Source organism: Perissodus microlepis, chromosome 5, assembly GCF_051167445.1.
Source record: "Perissodus microlepis isolate ML-2025 ecotype Zambia chromosome 5, ASM5116744v1, whole genome shotgun sequence".
Lineage (NCBI taxonomy): Eukaryota > Metazoa > Chordata > Actinopteri > Cichliformes > Cichlidae > Perissodus > Perissodus microlepis.
Window position 1 is genome coordinate 4,945,392 of NC_140465.1, and position 18,909 is coordinate 4,964,300.

At 41.0% G+C, this 18,909-nt stretch overlaps 1 protein-coding gene across 3 annotated transcripts in view; it reads right to left on the reverse strand.

The window, feature by feature from the left end:
• cdk18 (cyclin dependent kinase 18) overlaps positions 1 to 5,349 on the reverse strand; it is a 63,370-nt gene extending 58,021 nt beyond the window's left edge. Inside the window, exons 1-2 of one of the 3 annotated variants that reach the window (XM_084927469.1) lie at positions 5,207 to 5,349; positions 4,973 to 5,120 (exon numbers count right to left, since the gene is read on the reverse strand). The gene's annotated coding sequence lies outside the window, so the exon portion shown is untranslated. Of the gene's footprint in view, positions 1 to 4,968; positions 5,121 to 5,206 lie in introns of all 3 variants that reach the window. The other 2 variants (XM_084927468.1, XM_084927470.1) reach the window with 2 other exon arrangements.
• Positions 5,350 to 18,909: the final 13,560 nt, after the last annotated feature.

The window sequence follows — 18,909 nt, forward strand, 5'->3', positions numbered from 1 at the left end:
TTCATTTCTGTGGTGCCATTTCACAACAACATTTGTGTCGAGGCAGCTTTTACTGAAAGGCAAAGGGCCTACAATAATACAGAGAACGCTCCAACCATCAGATGACACTCTGCATTTGGCGACTGTGGGAAGGAAAAACTCCTATTTAACAGGAAGTAACCTCTGGAAGGACCAGGCTCAGAGAGGGCCAGCTTTCCAATGCGACCAACAGGAATAGAACAGAATCTAAAAGTGAAAACAATTCCCTGTTTTTGATGCAGTTCTTCTAATTATATTTTTACACTTTTCTTTTAAAAGATAAAACTGAATTTAGGTGAATAAGTGTCATCAGTTTTATGTGATGCAACAATGTATACATTACCATGAATGTCACCCCAATATGGATGTGAAACCAGTGTTATGTGGAATAAAAACGTTTTTGTCACTGAACCCACTGCATAATCTTGACAAATGTTTATCATCTCAATATTAATAAAAAATAATTAAGATAATCATTTTGGCAATAATTGTGCAGCACTAGTTCAGCCCTTTTAACCAGTAACATATGGCTCTGCACAGTGACAGTGCAAAATATGAAGACATATCCATTTTTCACCTAATTTCTCATTCCTTGGAGTCTGTTATCAGTTAAATGAAAGTTATGAGTTAATTTAATTTAATGTTTTTGATTGCTGTAGGACAAGTATGCTTTAGTCAGCCAGGTGAGGCCACCATAGCTTGGATTATGCATAATAAGAAAACAGAATTCAGTTGACTGCTACATGCAATTTACTAACAGTTTTCAGTTTGTCCACATATTGTAACATTATAACACTTTATAAAATGTGAACATGATTTATAGAAGATCGTATTTAAAGGTCCCACCAGCAGCCCAGCATTCATGCGAAGCCACTTGCAATATGATGCACATTTGTGGTAAGGATGTCAGGCAGTTCTGCTAGTTTATGATTACAAATGTACTATTAAAGACTGACAAATGATTTATGAGAACAGCGAGTAAACATAACTTTTTGTACGTCTCATGGAAAACAAAGAAACAAAGTGGTGAAGTGCCACGTCCTGTTTAAACAGATTACACGAATGAAATACAGCCTTTGTAATAATGCAGACACAGTAAAGACAAATGGAGTCTCAGGTGACGGACACGGTGGATATATTTGCACAAAATATTCTGGCTTGCTGGAGCATTTAATCTTTTAATGTTTCATCACATTAGTTGCGAGAGAGGCCTGGTGCTGTGTGAAAGGCAAGCGATCTTCCATTTGGTGTGTTTGACCAAATGTTTGCGTGTGTTTGTTCATCTCAGAGCTGGTGCCATGGCTATTGTTGAATACGATAAGGTCTATCTTCACATTATCATGGCTGAGTGGGCCTAGAGCTCTGTAATTAGGAACTCAATAATAAGCTGCTTATGGAAATATTACTATTGTGCCTCAGCTGCACACATGATGATGATTTCCAAATTATACAAACCTCTCTGTGTGGCAAAGTGTTACTTTAAAAAAACCCACAACCACGTGACGCATGTGATAATGTCATCTGAAACGGGAAGCTGTCATGAGGCTGACAAAGACTAACAGAATACAAAAAAGCAGGAGCAAATGTTGTGTTTGGTCTGTTGGATTAATCCTGGAGCGATGGGACAAATTCAGTGTTAAACACTTGAAAACTAGAAAGAAAGTGACTGTTTATGGAACGTCCCTTTATTCACATCCAAGCTGCTGTCTTGCATGCAGACAGGTGAGCCTTCACATCCCGTTCAGACCCCTCTGAGCCACTGCTGCTACACTTGCAATTCATTTTTGCTTGACACATATGCAGTTAACAAATACAAAAATAAGCATGTTTGCCAGGTAAGCTGGAAACTGCTAATGGGAGTTTTAGAACTACTAGCTAGCCAGATAGCCCGTTAACATTCAAATTGTAACCTGATAATCTATTTTACAACAAAGAACCCTGCAAAAAGCTACGATGTGTCTATGGCCTCTAATTTTTCACGTGTCTGAGCGAACACACAAACTCCCTGAGCGATCCCTTGGACCACTGTGAGCAACATCAGACGTGTGCACTGTGGTCACACCAGCATCGAATCCATCCAAGTCACATGGTTTATTAAAATAATAAAAGTACAACATTTACATTTATGTTAGACTACTTTTAATTAACTGCTTTAGCCCACTTACAACGAAAATTTAAAAAAAAAATCTTGTTCATGACCTGTGTAATATGTTAACACTATTGGAAGTAAAAAATAACTTGGACTCCAATTTTGAAAACACAACTTTATTATTATTATTATTTGCTCTGACTTGTATTATGAGTCTGTGGTCTGGGAGAGAGTCCTGTAACTCTCTGTCTGCAAAATACAGTATATAATGACCAATGTTGGGCAATTAATTATATAGTTACTTCTTCAAAAAAGTTACTGAGTTTTGCAAACAACAAAGTTTTTTGCAGCTGTTTATCTAAAAATGCAGCCAAGGCATTTTTTTTAAAATAAACATTTCAAACTATTTACAGAACAATCAGCTGTTCTGCATCAAATTTGATGCCACATAAATTATTTGTGCCAAAAAATTATTTCTGTCCACTATGAGATAAAGGAGAACAACAGCCTGATACCTGCAGGCCTGACAACAGCAGATGTATCACTGCTGTAACACCTGTAACATTCAGCAGTCGCCTCATTGTTCTGACACACACAACAAAACTATTGACTACACTACACACTAACTACACAAGATTTGCGCTAAACATCGTAAATCTCTCACATCTCAAAACACCGCGGTCACTCCTAAAACTTCCCCTCATTCCTAAACAACTAAATGCGATGTTGCCATATCATTTTTTGATTGGTCCACATAGTAGATTTTTCCACCAATAGGAAAGGCTGGGGGGTTTTTTGGTTTTGTTTTTGCTCACAGGCTTTCAAGCGTTTTCCTTATGAAACGCAGTTTTTACCGTTTCTTCCCGCAGTAAATATAAACAACGACAGTATTCAGAAAGAAAACCAAACATTGCAGATATTTTTATCATAACTCTGGTTTTACGTGGCCGATCAACACAATTTAAAAACTGGTATAAAGTCCACACTTTTTCCGTCAATTGTTCCGTCTGTCCTGCTCACATCTCCAATGATTGTACGAGTTGTTATTAACGTGGCTTCACTCCACATCAGCCGCTTTGCTAGCTAAAACACCGGTGTCGGCACATAAGGACGCTGTCATAGCCTGTCAACGACGTGGATTAGCTGCATATATACGAATGTGAATCGCATCATTGGCTGGACTACGGGATAAGGTGGCATCGTTCTAATCCCATATGGGAGCAGCCAGTCACTTACTGACTAACACTGCAAAACAGAATTGTTAAAGTTTTAATTTTAATTTCAATTCAGGTTGGATTTTTTTTTGTGCGCAACGCAGATTTTCTGTGCGCAGAGGCCGTGCCAGCAGTGCGCAATTGCGCACGTGCGCAGCTTAGAGGGAACATTGTCTATGGCTACATATTTATGTTCACCTGACACTTTATTAAGCACCCCTGGCTACCTCTTGCTCAAAAGCTAAGGTCATCTGCTAATCGGAAGGTTGGTGGTTCCATCCCTGGTTGCTCCAGTCTGCATGCCAAATATCTTTTGGCAAGAGGAAAAAAGTGTTTGTGTAAATGGGGGAATGAGGCAAGTTGTGTAACCAAAATGTCTCAAAGAGATGAAATATCTTCATGCACCTAAAAAGGAGTCCCATTGACTTTAACTCAACCACTTAGGATTATAATGACCTGGATGGCTTAGCAACAAGTTCAAAGATTCACTTTTGGTTGTGTTTTTGCTTGCAGCTCTGTGTTCAGTATATTTTGGTCCTGAGTGGCTTTTTAAGGTTACCCATAATGGCAGCTAATATCCACACAGCACTAAGGTACCACAGTAGGCAGCAAGCTAATGGTAACGTTGGAGTAACTAAAACACACATTTTGTCTCTGCACCTTTACTGAGGTGTTTTGATAACTTTAAGCCCTGCAGACACTACTTTTCTATTTTGATATAATCAAAGCCTGTCAAACATGCCAGGCCAGCTTATAGTTGCTGTCCAGAATAAGGGGAGATCAGTTATTGCCAAACTAAACATTTGCCAACTGTATGTCACTAAATGCAGTTGCAGAAAAATGAAACTGAATTAAAGTCGAAGCTATTTGATGCCTGCGAAGACTTCACATTCTTAGCGTGCTCAGTATGCAACACTTAAGCAGACGTAAAACTTCTCACTAAAATGTTACAGTCAGTTATTTTCGTGATGCCATCGCAGCAACGCTGCAGACTTAACTCTGCATGATTCAACAACGTGTGACAATGAAGTGGAAAAGAGAAGCTGGTCTGCACACACATACACACACATCAGATGCACAATTACACCTGCAGGCCCTTATGGGCAAACACTGCAGTGTGTACAGTGTTTGTAGATGGATCTCTGTAAATTGGGGTGAGGGGTCCTTATTACATCACAGCTATCACTGTGTCAGGTTACATGTGAGTACTAATGCATGAAGCTGATCACAGAGAAGAGACCTTGAGGGGAGAGGTGGGAGTAGGCAGGGATTTCAGATGTGCTCAGATGTTATTTTTGTAGCAGCTACAGTTATTGTGCAGACGTACAACTTTAAGAAAAATGCTTCCTCATATCAGTACCTGTTGTACTTAGAGCATGTTATGTAATAGCAGCTTTTATTATGTGTAAACAGTCTCTAAGTCTGACCTTGTATTTGCACCAGACAAAGCGTCAAACCGAAACTGGCAACTTATGTGGCAAATTACAGCTACCGAATGAGATATTCAGTGAGGTAATGATGATTTCTAAAGAAAAAAGAAAAAAAGAAATGTAAGTATGCTTTCCCTGAACCCCTGATCGGTGCTATGAAGTCTGTTCGCCTTTAATAAACATTGTGAGTGGATGTTGCTGCAGCAGAGCTACTTACTTACAGAAGAGCAGAGGTCATCTACACACACACAGAGGATGGATGGATGGATAGATGGAGGGAGTGAGAGGCGAGGTGAGGAGGGGATTTGAGCAGCCTCCTGCCTCCTGTCTCTCAGGTTTCTCCTCGCCTTCCCAGGTGTCACTCACAGTCTTAAACAGAGATAAATCCACAGGATGTAAGCAGCTCTACCACAGTGATGGGCAGATGACTTGGCAGGGTAAAGAAACTGACCAACCTGTCCACCAGTCCTTCTGACAGCTCACCCTTCCACCCTCCCTTCCGTCCTCCACGCAAAGCGTCGCTTCACTGGCCAGATAACAGGAAGGACTAAATAAAGACAGAAATACAGTGGAGACAGCTCAGGAGAGGAGAAACTGCTGCCGAGGAGGGCTTTTTAATCAGCCTGCAACTCCTCCCCCACCAATCTCTGACTTTGGCCCTCCCTCGTTGGTATGGCGACTGCCAATTACCACTCGGGAAAACATGAGCCTCTGCCTCTCAGCCCTCCCCCTCCTCCCCCAGAGCCAGCCTGTGGTGTTGACAGGGCGCACACACTAGCGTGGCGACATCTATGAAAGCATGTGTGTGTGTTTCTGTGTGTGAAAGAATGCATATAGCAGTGCATATTTGTGTGTAAATCTGAACATGCACAGTATCCTTGTTTCTATGTACTGCACATAAAGTGTCTGTGTGCGTGACTCCAACTCTTTAAGGAACAAAATGAAACACTGACCGCCACAGTGAGGGGATTTTGTTAATCTGTCATGCTGTGGGGAAGTTTTGCTTTGGGTCTACTTGTTCCCTTGGAGGAAAGTTTCAGGATGTTCCTCTAAATGCTCACCTGTAATCGAACATTTCTATAATAATTGGTAATAAAACACAAGATCTCACAGAATGGCTGCTGAGCATAAAAAGTTATGTGTGCAGGGCACAGATTTTATTTTTTTGTTTGCCTCATGTCTTCATTTTTTAAATGCTGCTTAGTGGTTAATTAGCGAGCGTGGCAAACAAGTCAGCATCTTCCATGCAAACTATGGGCAAATGAAGCAATTAGCTAGGGGCCAAAGAGTTCTAATTTCACCTAGCAACAGTCTTTGCCCTTCAATCTCAGGTCCTCTACCAGAGGCCTGAGACTGCGCTCTTCTGGACAGAGATCTCAGATGTTGTTCCTGGGATCTGCTGGAGCCACTTGCCCAGTTTAGGGGTCAAAGAGCTCATGTCTTCCTCTGCTTAAAACAACTTCTTCCTAGAGTTCTGTCCTTTTAGAATTACAGGCCTACTTCCAAACTGCCGTTTATTTCAAACTGCCATCGCTCATTGAGTCCACTTTACTGAAAATTACTAATATTTTTGTGCACTTAGACAAAGGTGAATTTTCCATTTCAGTTTTTCAGCAACCTTTTTCTTATTAATGGATTATAGAACTGTTTTCGCATCACTGGCACAGTGATGTTGTCAAATGGGTTTCATCATAATTATTTTCAATTTTTCTGTTAAGCCCAGCAGCCTCAAAACAACCTCAAAAGCCTCTCCATTTCTATTAAGAATTGGATGTCCCCATATTTCCTCCATCTCAACCCTGGGATAACTCGGGTTCTTGTGTTTGACCCTGACAGCTTCTCTAAGGAGGCCGGTCATTATATCGGCCCCCTTTAAAGCAAAACCACAGTATCATCTTTGACCATGATGTCTTTTATCCTGTCTTTCTTCTCTCTCCCCAACCGGTCGCGCCCCTCCCCGAGCCTGGTTCTGCTGGAGGTTTTTTCCTGTTTTTCCTTCCCACTGTTGCCAAAGTGCTTGCTTATAGGGGGTCATATGATTGTTGGGTTTTTATGTATTATTGTAGGGTCTAGTTTATCCAGTCTTGCAAAAGTATTGCAAAAATTAAACACTTACTGTCATTCAATAATTTGGAACTTTCAGTATGCACTTGGATTCTCTCCTGCTGTGATAATTGTAACTATTGTGTTACGTGCATCTCTGTCTTCCTTAGCCTGACTTCACTTGGTTGAGAATGCAGCAGGTAGGCTGCTAACAAGAGCTAGAAGGCAGGCGCACAACACTCCCATTCTTTCTTCACTTTACTGGCTTCCAGTGAAATTCAGCATCCACTTTAAAATTCTATCATTAATTCATAAAGCTCTACATAGCCAGGCTCCAGCTACCATGGAAGAGCTACTGAGACATTATCATACTATGTTTTCTTGACTAGAGGTACAGGTTGGACTCAGGAGAAAAGTTCAGCGTGTTTATTTACAGTAATTAAAGATTCAAGGTTAGCTTAGCCTGGGCTCCCACAAACACATGCACAGAATAAACCTCTCTCAGGAATCTCTCTCTTGGTAACTCACTCAGGTTTCCACTTCCAGGTTTTCTACACAGAGGAGAACAGAAGGTTAGACAAAGTCACAGAGCAAAAATAAAGCAACAGGCAGGTAAGGAGGCACCATCACTAACTCGGTCCCAAAAAATGATCAGCCATCAGCTGAAGGTCTTCCTTCCTATTAAGTAGAAGACTCAGGTAATAACCAACAGGTGAATTTGTTAGTTCCAGGTGTGCAGATTCTGAGGGTGGGAAACCAGAGTAGGACCCACCCCTGAAACACAGCGTGTGGCTAGCACACACACTGACACCAACATTCAGATAGACAGGGAGAACGAGAGATCGTGCAATAAAGAGAAGAGAAAAGATAGAAAAGAGTGAGGCGGCATAGGAGGACTTGAAGACCATGACACATCCAGTAGGTCTGGTCCATGTTATAAAACTTAATCAAAGACTGTGAATAGAAGAAACTATTAAATGACCCCAGAAACTCATCGGGAAAGTGTTTACTGCAGTCAAAGATAAAGGAAGCAGAACATTTTGCAAACAGAGGAGTCACTCCCTGCTGGCTATTAGAAATAATACAATTAAAAGCCACACAACCACGCCCATCTTTCTATACAGAAGTTATATTACTCAGGCTAAATCAAACAAATGTTCATTCATAATCCAACTGTGGCTACACTGATTTTAATTCAGTTTGACACTATCACGGTGATTCAGAAGACAACCCTTTTCCCAGTGGGAATCTAACCCTAACCCTACGATTCTTCTCCTTCTTTTTCTTCTGATCTCTCATTCTCTGTTGTGAATGTACAAATTTAGTAACGCCCCTTCCCCTCTAGGTAACATTGAAGTCATTGTGGCAGTGGTGACTCGACTGCTACCACATTCCATTTGTAGACATTTCAGATAGATCGTGTTATATAAAGAGCAGCTGTGGCTGGTCACTGTGTTGTGTGTTTAACACCGTGGTGATTAGTGAGAGCAGTAACATTAAAATATAACCTGCTGTGCAGGCGTAGTTATTCAAGCCCGACTGGGGTTTTACGCAATGAGTTTACGTACAGAAGAGTTGTGAGTTGTTTCTTTCCATGCTGTCTGATCATCAGTGTTGGTCAAGTTACTTGAAAAAAGTAATCAGTAACTAATTACCGATTACGTCCCCAAAAAAGTAATCCCATTACTTTACTGATTACTTATTTTCAAAAGTAATTAATTACTTAGTTACTTTTTAAAAACACGATTTACAACCTGAATAGGTGATAAAGCAATAGATCTTTCAGCCCAGTTCTACTTTTTCTGCATAATCCATCATACAAAATGTAATCAAATGGAAAAGTCTCTTTTTAAAACTTGTTTTATTAGTTTTAATCTTTTAACTTTATGCATCAAGCAAAAATTTAACTATATGCAACATTCTCTGACTGGAAGAAATTTGTTTAACATTTAAACTTATTTTCTGCACATTCCAGCACACACATATATATATATATATATATTTTTTTTTTTTGTGTTTACACTCACTCTTTCAAATAGATGCAAGTAAAACACAGCAGAAAATAAATAACATCAAAGACTCAGCGGTGCTGTTGCTCTATTTTCACCTGTAAAGCAGGAGTGGCGTAGGCGGAGGTTTACCCTGGTGCAGGTGTGCTGCAGCGGTCAGTGGAAGAATCCGCGAGTTTCTCTGTGAGTTTCCCATTACGTGGTAGCGCACTCCCGGTGCTTGCTTGGAAGTTTAGGGGGTTTTCGCTGTAAAAAGAAGTTTTCTTCCCACGCACAACGGACACTAATGTTTTTGTCACTTTTTATGGAATCAAACTCAAAATAAGGTCAGTACTTCCAAGCTTTAAACGCTGCACGCTCATACTCTCTCCCGCACTGGATATATGATCCACTGTTGATCTGCACCATTGATCTGCACACAGCTGTTGTCACAAACGTCGCACTCGTTTACGTCACTGTCATGAGACATTCTCGCAAAAAAAATCACGGTTTTAGTAACGCAGTAACGCAGCGTTCCTACGGGAAAGTAACGGTAATCTAATTACCGTTTTTGCAATAGTAATCCCTTACTTTACTCGTTACCTGACGAGTAAAGTAAGGGTAACGCATTACTGTCCATCTCTGCTGATCATAGACTGTGTTTAAAAGATGGGGAAAAAACTGCTACATTTTAATTAGGCCATTTTTGATGACGCTTCATTGAACAGTAGATTCATCTCTCAGGTTCTTCCTCCTGAATGTTTCATAGGTCAGATTTAAGTGGCTTAACAAAAAAGTAATGAAAAACACATTCCGAAAAGGAGGATAAAACAGATCTACATCATTGCTGAGACATTGTTGGCTCATGAGTATGTATCCAAGTAACCACTTGCTCATCACGAACCCTCGCTAACCACTGGGTGGCGTCATGGCGCTCACATCCATCTTTTATACACAGTTTCAGACAGTGACATTTTAGGATAATTAAGATCATTTTTGGCCACAGTGAATATTTAAGGACTCAATAGGATAACTACACAGGTAATGAAACTAATATTTCACAAAGAAGTCAGTCCATTCAAGTTTATGTAGAACTTTTGCATTAGTCACCTCTTATCTTGTACAGTGGTCCCTCGTTTATCGCGGGAGTTACGTTCCAAAAATAACCCACGATAGGTGAAATCCGCGAAGTAGCCAACTTTATTTTTTTACAATTATTATAGATGTCTTAAGGCTGTAAAACCCCTCACTACACAATTTATGCACTTTTCTCAGACAGGCATGAACATTTTCACACTTTTCTCTCTTGTTTAAATGCTCTCAAAGTTCAAACCTTTGTAAAAAAATAAGTCCAGTATCATAGAATGAAACCAAAGGCACCCGCGGTTGCCTTTGACGGTGCAAAACGTTTCGTTGACATTGTTTTGTTTGTTGGGGAGAAAACTTACAAACATACAGTAAAGCACTTCAGAGTCACACTGCTAGCGATCGAAGATTTATGTAAATTTGACAATCTGAACGCATTCTGCATTAACAGACTTAAGTTCTAATGTTAATGCAAAGATTGCTTCTGTTGGTCCCTATTTACCTTGATGCAAAACTTGACAAATAAAGGTGGAAATGACATACCTAGCTCAAAACCTCTCATATTCTCTGCAAGACAGCAAGCTGATAAAGAAAAAGTCTCTGAGTGACTGTAAGGTCATATTCTGCGACTCTCCATAGTCCAGACTCTACAGTTTACTGGTTTACTGCAAAGCTGCAATCTTGGCAGTAAACCAGTTTAAACACGTCTTGTTACATCATTAAACACAATTAGTAGGTTGTAAAAAGGGAATTATTATCACCATTGATGTAATTACCTGTTGATTTTAAATGTATATCTCCAGTATCTTGGATTAGAGTAATTTGAGGTAAAGTATTGCCACATTATGCTAGTATATTTTGAGCGGCTCCCATTGGTAAAGAAGCGCAGCTGAGGTCAAGCATGATGAGGATTGTCTGCGTCAGTGATGGGTATTCACATGCTGACAGCCTCAGAGCCTTGCACATGTACAAGCTATATTGAGTAAGGTCAGACTTTCCAAAAAGAGGCTTGTCAGATGTTGCGGGACCAGCTGGAGAGTCTTTTAAAAGAACTTTGTAGCACATGGTGAAAAAGATGTTAGAGGTGAAAGTTCAGCTGCGTTTTTCTGGAATGAATCCTGAAGGTGGAAAAGAAAAAACAATGAACTACTGAACTCTCCGCAGCAGATTAATTACCCTGTTACAGAATTAAAATAAATCCCTTTAGAGTTCTTTGCTGCTGCCTTGCACTGAGTTTTCACTGTTTGTTCTCTCTTTGTTTAATCTGTCTTTATTGCAATGAAATTATAATAATTACACTGGTGCCCAGTCACATATTTATGTATTCTATGTGCACTTTAAATTCATATAATGTAGATGTTTTTTTGTTTATTTCTTATTGTTTTACAATTTGGACAGAAAAAATGAGAAACAGAAAAAAATCTATGATGAGGACACAGACTTCATTTCTTATTTGTCCAATAATTTTATGGTTTTGATCTATTTGACTGATGTTTGCACTAGTTTATTCGGCGGGGTGTGGCTTGTGGCTCAGCTGCAGGGGGAGGGGTGGAGCAGTGTGTTCAGGGTGTGGTGTCAGGGGAGGCTGACTCACACACCTGACCTCCATCATCGAATCGTGTCTCCCCTTTAAAGGATGTTGCCGGCACTGGAGGGGAGAGCGGTGTAGCAGCTGGAAAGCTGCTCAGAAAGAAAGTGCCTAATCGTATACACAATAAAGCACATAGCAATGTGCAATGGTGTGTGTGTGTCCTCATTTGTCTCACAGTGATATTTTTGTGATCTTTGCATGTAACCTGCCAAGGGACTACACATGCCAATTAGTTTTAAGCTAACTCTGGTATATTTCATCAAATGGCAAGATTTCTGTTTATATTGTACATCATCCCTTTTCAAATAAAACCGATTAAATGAAATTAAACTAGTAGGCCTCACTTTAGTATCTGACTACACTTCTCCAGTCCGAATGACATTCCAATGTCATTTCTGTATATCCTGGTAGTGTGGATCAGTGAAACAATGTCTTGTTCACTCTTGGCATACAGCTTGATGTCATCCATGTAGAGGAGGTGGCTGACGATTGCTCTGTTTCTTAGTTTGTATCCGTCTTGTCTTGTCAATGAGCTGACTGAGGAGGTTGAGGCCTATGCAGATCATCATTGGGGACAGAGCATCTGCTTGGTAGATCCTGCACTTGATATTGACTTGTGCTGCGGCCTTTAAGTTGGCCTCTAGTGTTGTATGCCACATCCCCATTGAATTCCTGATGAAGACTCTTAAGGTCCAGTTGATCTTGTACAATTATAGGCATTCTAGGATCCAGTTGTGGGGCACTGACTCATAGGCCTTCTTGTAATCAATCCAGGCAGTGCATAGGTTGGTCGGCCTGGTCTTGCAGTCTCAGGCGACTGCTCTGTCTACCAGTAGCTGGTGTTTCGCTCCTCTGGTTTTCTTGCCATTTCCTTTCTGTGCCCCGCTCATGCATTGAGCCATGTGGCTATTCATCTTAGCCAGGATGTACTTCCTGAGGCAGCTGAAGAAATTCAACCTGCCAAAACGGACGATGATGCAATTCTACACTGCAATCATCGAGTCCATCCTCACCTCCTTCATCACCGTGTGGTACGCTGGAGCCACTATCAGGGACAAACAGAGACTGCAGCGTGTTGTGCGCTCTGCTGAGAAGGTGATTGGCTGCAGACTCCCATCTCTGCAGGACCTGTACACCTCCAGGACACTGGGGCGTGCAGCTCGGATCACAGCTGACCCTTCTCACCCTGGACACAGTCTGTTTGACCTGCTCCCCTCAGGCAGGAGGCTCCGGTCCATTCACACCAGAACCTCTCGCCATAAGAACAGTTTCTTCCCCTGTGCTGTTGGACTCATGAACAATAACCATGTGACTGTTCCCACCACTAACACATGACCCTACACTGTGTTCACTGCATCATTCCATGTTTGGCACTGATCACCACCTGCACTCATGTATATATCTATCTACTTAGCACTTAATTTTTATTTTTATGTTTATTTAAGCGTTGTCTGACAGTATGTTTGCACTAAGTACCGCAGCAATTTCCTAATGTTGTAAACCTGCTCAACATTTGGCAATAAAACCCTTTCTGATTCTGATTCTTCTGATGCCTGTGGTACTGAGGCAGGATATCGGCTGGTAGTTGAATGGAACCAGTCCCTCCTCTGCTGCAGGTTTCTCCAGAAGCCTTCCAGGCTGTCCTCACATATGATGATAATCCCCTGACCCGTTGTCCTGGCTCCCCCTTGCCATAGCATTTGTGTTGTACCTCGTCAGTCTCTAGCCGTGATAGCAGTTCCTTCTTCCCAATTTTGGAACACTGAGTTACCATTGTTTCGCCATCAATCTGGATGCTGGGTATCGGAGATTTCATAAGTCTCTCATTCTATTCATATAACCCCTTCTGCTGAGGTTACTTGCGTAGTAGCATTCAAACAGCACCCAATTTTCATCTCTTGCCCACTTATGCCTTCTTGTTCCAGTTGCCCACTTTTCAGTGTGTCCTGGTTCCTCAACACCTGACGTGGACCTTGTTAATCCGGGTGATGTCTGAGCTGGTATCGCTTCATTTTTCTGTCTCTTGCTCATGTCTGAGGTAGGCTTGGTTGGCATGGAAGTCTAGCCTAGGGACCTTTACTGGACACAGATGCACCAGTTGGGAGTGTATATCTAGTATATCTATATATAGTCCAGTCCATTTGGTGGACATTGTTTATAATCGGTCATTCTGCATTATCGCACACACACCCACAAGGGAAATCTGAAAAATCCACTTTTGAATCAAATGATTAACACGACGCAGCATGCAGCCCTTCTCAAAACATCAAGGTTTATTAACTTATATTAAGAGAAAAAAAAGAAAAAAAAAGTGAAGCTGATAATGACGCTGAAGTCTGATGTAATCATGACACTCACGTTTGTCCTGTGCAGTGACAAAAAATGAATCAATGCAGGCGAGTGTTTCATTTTGCAGAATAAGGTAGAAAACATTCATTATATTATTCCCACGAAATTAAAAATTACATAATGTTGGTTTTAACTCATCTGAACTGCCATAAAGACACATACACGTGTAAAAACAGATGGAAACACACGCTTACACACTGGATTGCCCTCGTCCTTCGGCAGCAGGCAAGTATCTCTCTTTCTTTCCTACTCAGTCATTAACACACATACACACACACAGGGAGATGGTGTACGAGCACACAGCATTACAGAAATTTAAATCTATCCTGGGGAGCTGCTGCCACCAAGGAGGCTGTTTCATATTTGATGAGCAAACACAGAGATCTCGCTTTCTGTTTCTATCCTTTCATTCAAGCCTGGCTGAATGCACAGTTACAGACATAGAGATGACAAACATTCATCTATATGGTTTTTCTGAAGACAAACCAAATTTTCAAAGGGAAATATTGATGATAGAGACCACACTCTTGTATAGCTGTGGAAATGCGGATGTTTGGAAAATCTGCTTACAAAATCACAACAAAATGTGCTAGCACAATCTGTTTTCTCTTTGCAACAGACCCAACTAATTAGCATGTATTGCAAAATGAAGCATTTGGACAAAGTATGTCCTCTGGGAAATTCTTTAAATGCAAAACGAAAATGCTTATTGTGGAGGATCAGGAGAGTCAAGCACATCAAAATAAAGCAATCTGAGTTATGGTTGAGTTATATAGTTATAAAAATATAATAATATAGTTATATAGTCCTTTGGTCCAACTCCCGAAAACTTGTTTACGTCTTTGAGCTGACGGTGCCGTGGGAGGATGCAATTGAGGAAGCAGTTGAGCGTAAGAAGCTGCGGTATGCCAACTTGGCAGCTGAGGCAGAGGACAGAGGCTGAAAGATCAAGGTGCGCCCGGTGGAAGTGGGGTGCAGGGGCTTTGTTGCCAGTACAACAGAAAAACTGCTTAGAGAGACTGGGATCAGAGGACAGGCGCAACGTCAGGCTATAAGAGAACTAGCTAACACTGCTGAGAGGACCAGTCACTGGCTGTGGCTAAAGAGGACTGACAACACTTGGACAGCTAAGGCAGTCAGCTAACCGTGAGACACACGCCCAGGATTGATTAACCTGTGGTGGGCCTGCCTTAGTAGAGGGTGTCAAAAGGGTAGAAAACACTAGAAATTTTGCTGGTTGATTGATACAGCTGTCTCAGGGCCTCCTGGGGGCTGTGCAGTCAACCTCATGGTTGTGAAACTAAATGAAAGAGAAATAAAGAAAAGAAAAATGTTCCGCTTTTCTCCCCTCTGCTCTTCTTCCCTTTTCTGGGAGGCAGTGGGGAGGTAGAGCGTACAGCCAGATCCACCGGGGAGGTGTGTCCTCTCTGCTCTCTCCTATCTTGTCTCTTTTGTCTTACTTCTCTCTATCACCTTTTCTATCCCTTTGAAGAAGTGAGGCTCCATAAATATTAAAGAGGTAAGTATTACTATTGTAGAAAACTAAACAGAAGAAAGCAGTAGAAATAACAATTTAACATAAACCAGTGACACACTGATCAACCCTAGCAGGGCCTCCTTGGATGAGAGTGTCTAGTAATAATGGCTGAAACACCCGATGAATCCAAGGTCCACTACTGACGATGTGTCCCAAAATTTTAATATGATAATCTAGATCAGATCTCTAATTCCTAAACCCTAACCAAGGAAGGGAAAAAAAGGGCAGATTAGCCTGGGATACAAGACCGAAACACCCTGTGAAGTTGAGGCACACATAGATGTGTCCCACTGGTAAAGTCTCTGGACTGCCTTTCCTAATAACAGCCATCCCTCAAGACTTTCTCCATTTGAAGCAATGCATTATCAGGGACTGTAACATCTAGTCCTTTACTGAATTATTTGAGAGACATTGATGAAGTAATTCTATATTTAATCATTTAAATTTACAATAAAAAGCCAAATTATAAGTAGATATTTCTAAATGAACTATTAATGCATTAATAAATACCCAAATAAATGGAAAGTGGAATTAGAATAAAAAACCTTCATTAAATTCTTAATTAAAACCTCATTAAAAAAATGTCACATTTAGGATTAAAAAAAAAAATCCATCCATTTTCTAAGGAATGAAGCCGAGACCTCTCTTTTTCCCAGCCACCTTCTCCATGCCAGCCGAGGCTAGCTGAGAGATGTAATCTCGAGGAGACATCCTGGTCATATGCCCGAACCAGCTTAACTGCCTCCTTTAAATGTGGAAGAGTAGCAACTGAGCCACAGATTAAGGAATTCTGTTTTATTATTCCAGCATTAATTGTGTTTCTCATTTTAACTCTTTCTCCTCTGCTGATGTTTTTATGAGCCCAGTTCCTTCAAGTTAAAACGTGGTTAGATGTTTCGAAGTTTATTGATTGTGCCATTTTTGTAAACATGATGTGTGACGATGAAAAAATGATGGAAAATGTAAAGATTCTCTCGTTGTGTGTGTTAAGCTGACCTGGCTGAACGGGAGGTTCCAAAGCATCATTTATATAATCTTTGAATACAAGATATAGTCGACTATGAATGCCATTTGTTTTGCATGGAATGTCCGTATTGTATGCTGTGACCATAGCAGGGAGATAACTTGTTTCTATAAATGATTTGGTTTTTGTTATTATTCTTTCTCAAAAGCCACACAGAGTGCTGTTGTGCTCTGTATTGTTGTTTGACCCCTTTGCAAAAGGGAATTAAAATTTCACAAAACAACCTATTTGTGTGAAAATCGATTTATGTCAGCTTTCCATAATAACCCATCTAATATTATGTAATGATAAAACTACTTAAGTGTGTGTAGAAGGTGCTTCTGGACAGTGTAATTTCTGCTGAGTCTACTGGCTTCTATGGAAGCTTGAGGATGGAAGGTCATGCTACAGAAGTTGGCCGTGGTAACTGGGAAGGCACCTGGAAACAGAAAACAAAAACAGCATTGACAAGAGTTTCCAGTGAGCCAACGAACAAAATGCATCATGTTAAGCACACAAACATGCTTCAATAATCATAAAAATGTAAACTCACAGGGTACTGTCAGTCAACCCAGCAAAAAACATTTTGTGTGATTAAGTAACATATTCTCATGATACCTTTTTCCCCACTTCGAAACCCCCCCCATCCAAAGCGGTCATGGATACGTTTATTTTTAGTCCCCTTGCTCCAGACTTTGCTTCCTCTACAGACGACATCTCAGTGGGATTAAAGAAGTCCTCAGATTTCAGTTTCATATTTATGCTCAGCTTTCTCATCAGCATCAGTACAGCGTGCGCATCATTGAAGACACAATAGCTGACAAAAGGAAGCCTTGGTGAAGTCCAATACCCTACCAGAAATAAGTCTGACTCATTGCTGACAATGACCAAGCTGTGATTGTGGTTGTGTGGGGATCAAATACCTCATACGTAAAAATGAGCCACATACCCAGGCCATACTCAGGCTGCTCCAAACATATAGGTTTTCTACACATAAATCTATATTATGTGAATCATATAGATCCATATGTTAATCCCAGGAACTCAGCTGTAAGGTAAACTTTCAATAATTCAAAGTAAAGAACCTATTTTCCTTGTTCCTTTTTCTGTTAGTGTAGCACTTCATGTACTGTTTTCCTATTTTCAACTGCAACCCATTACACAATCATCTCCAAATAACTGAAGAGACAGCACGCACATGGACAGACACACGTTACCCACCATCAGTGGCTACAATCGTGGAAGCTGTCTCAGTCAGCCAAATAACATTTTCCCTGCAGGGAAACAGATGGGGGAGTTTCCCCTTCAGACTGAACAGTGCAATGAGAGATGAGACGCTGCAGTGTACCTCTCTTCTCAGCAGAAGGATAAATACACCTCCTCCTGTCTCTTAAACCTGCTGAGATCTCTATTCTCTCTAAACAGTTGCAGCACCTCCGATAATGATAGCAGGGGTATTTTCAGCAGCAGGCTCTTATCTATATCAATGCCAATTCATTTGGCTCAGGTAGAAGGTGAAGAGGCAATAATGTCCTTCCAGAAAAACCTACTATTCACAGTAAAATCAAATTCGCAGCATCTGTGGGATGGGTTTTTGAGACAACAAATGAACATAAGCACGGGAGTTTCATGGCAAAGCTTTATAAATTCTGCTGTCACCAAAAGGAGGTGCATCATTCACCTCACCTGAGTTAGAGAAGAATACACTTAATGCCGGAGGCAACAATATTATACAATAATAACAATAATACCAGGAGCAAAGGTCGTGAACACCATTTAAACCATCGCATCCTGTTTAACCCTTTTTAAAAACTAACAACCTGATTACCCCACAAAAGAACATGTGTTTTGTTCAGCCTGCTATCACACAGCTTCCCATTCAGTGTGCGAGGGAATGAGACACAGGAGGAGAGCACAGGTGGGAGTAATCACACACAAGGCTGGGAGGGAAGCAAAACTGAACACGCTACACACCAGACAAGGAACTAGCAAAATAAAACAGGAAACATGAGACAGACTGAGACGTGGACTTGACACTGGAACTGGGGAAGACATGAAAAGATGACGTGACACGAGGAACACCGGGGAGGCACAGAGACAGAACCCAAGATAATAAATTTATTTATGAGCGCCTTTCAAGTCACCCAAGGACACTTTACAATAGGATAAAACACTTAGTAAAACAATGGCAGAATAAGAACAATAAAATAAAAGCACAAGATAAAATTAACAAACAGTGGATTCACAGTGAATATGCAGATTTGAACAGATGAGTTTTGAGTTGGGATTTAAACTGGGGGAGAGAACCAATGTTTCTTATTTCTGGGGGCAGAGAGTTCCACAGCCTGGGAGCAGAGCAGCTGAAAGCTCTGCTTCCCATGGTGGTGAGGCGGAAGGAAGGTACAGTGAGCTGGATAGAAGAAGAAGAACGAAGTGAACGGGCAGAACAGGTGGTGGTTAACAGGTCAGAAAGGTAAGGAGGAGCGAGGTTATGAATGGCCTTGAAGGTGAGCAGAAGAAGTTTGAAAATTATCCGGAATTTCACAGGGAGCCAGTGAAGT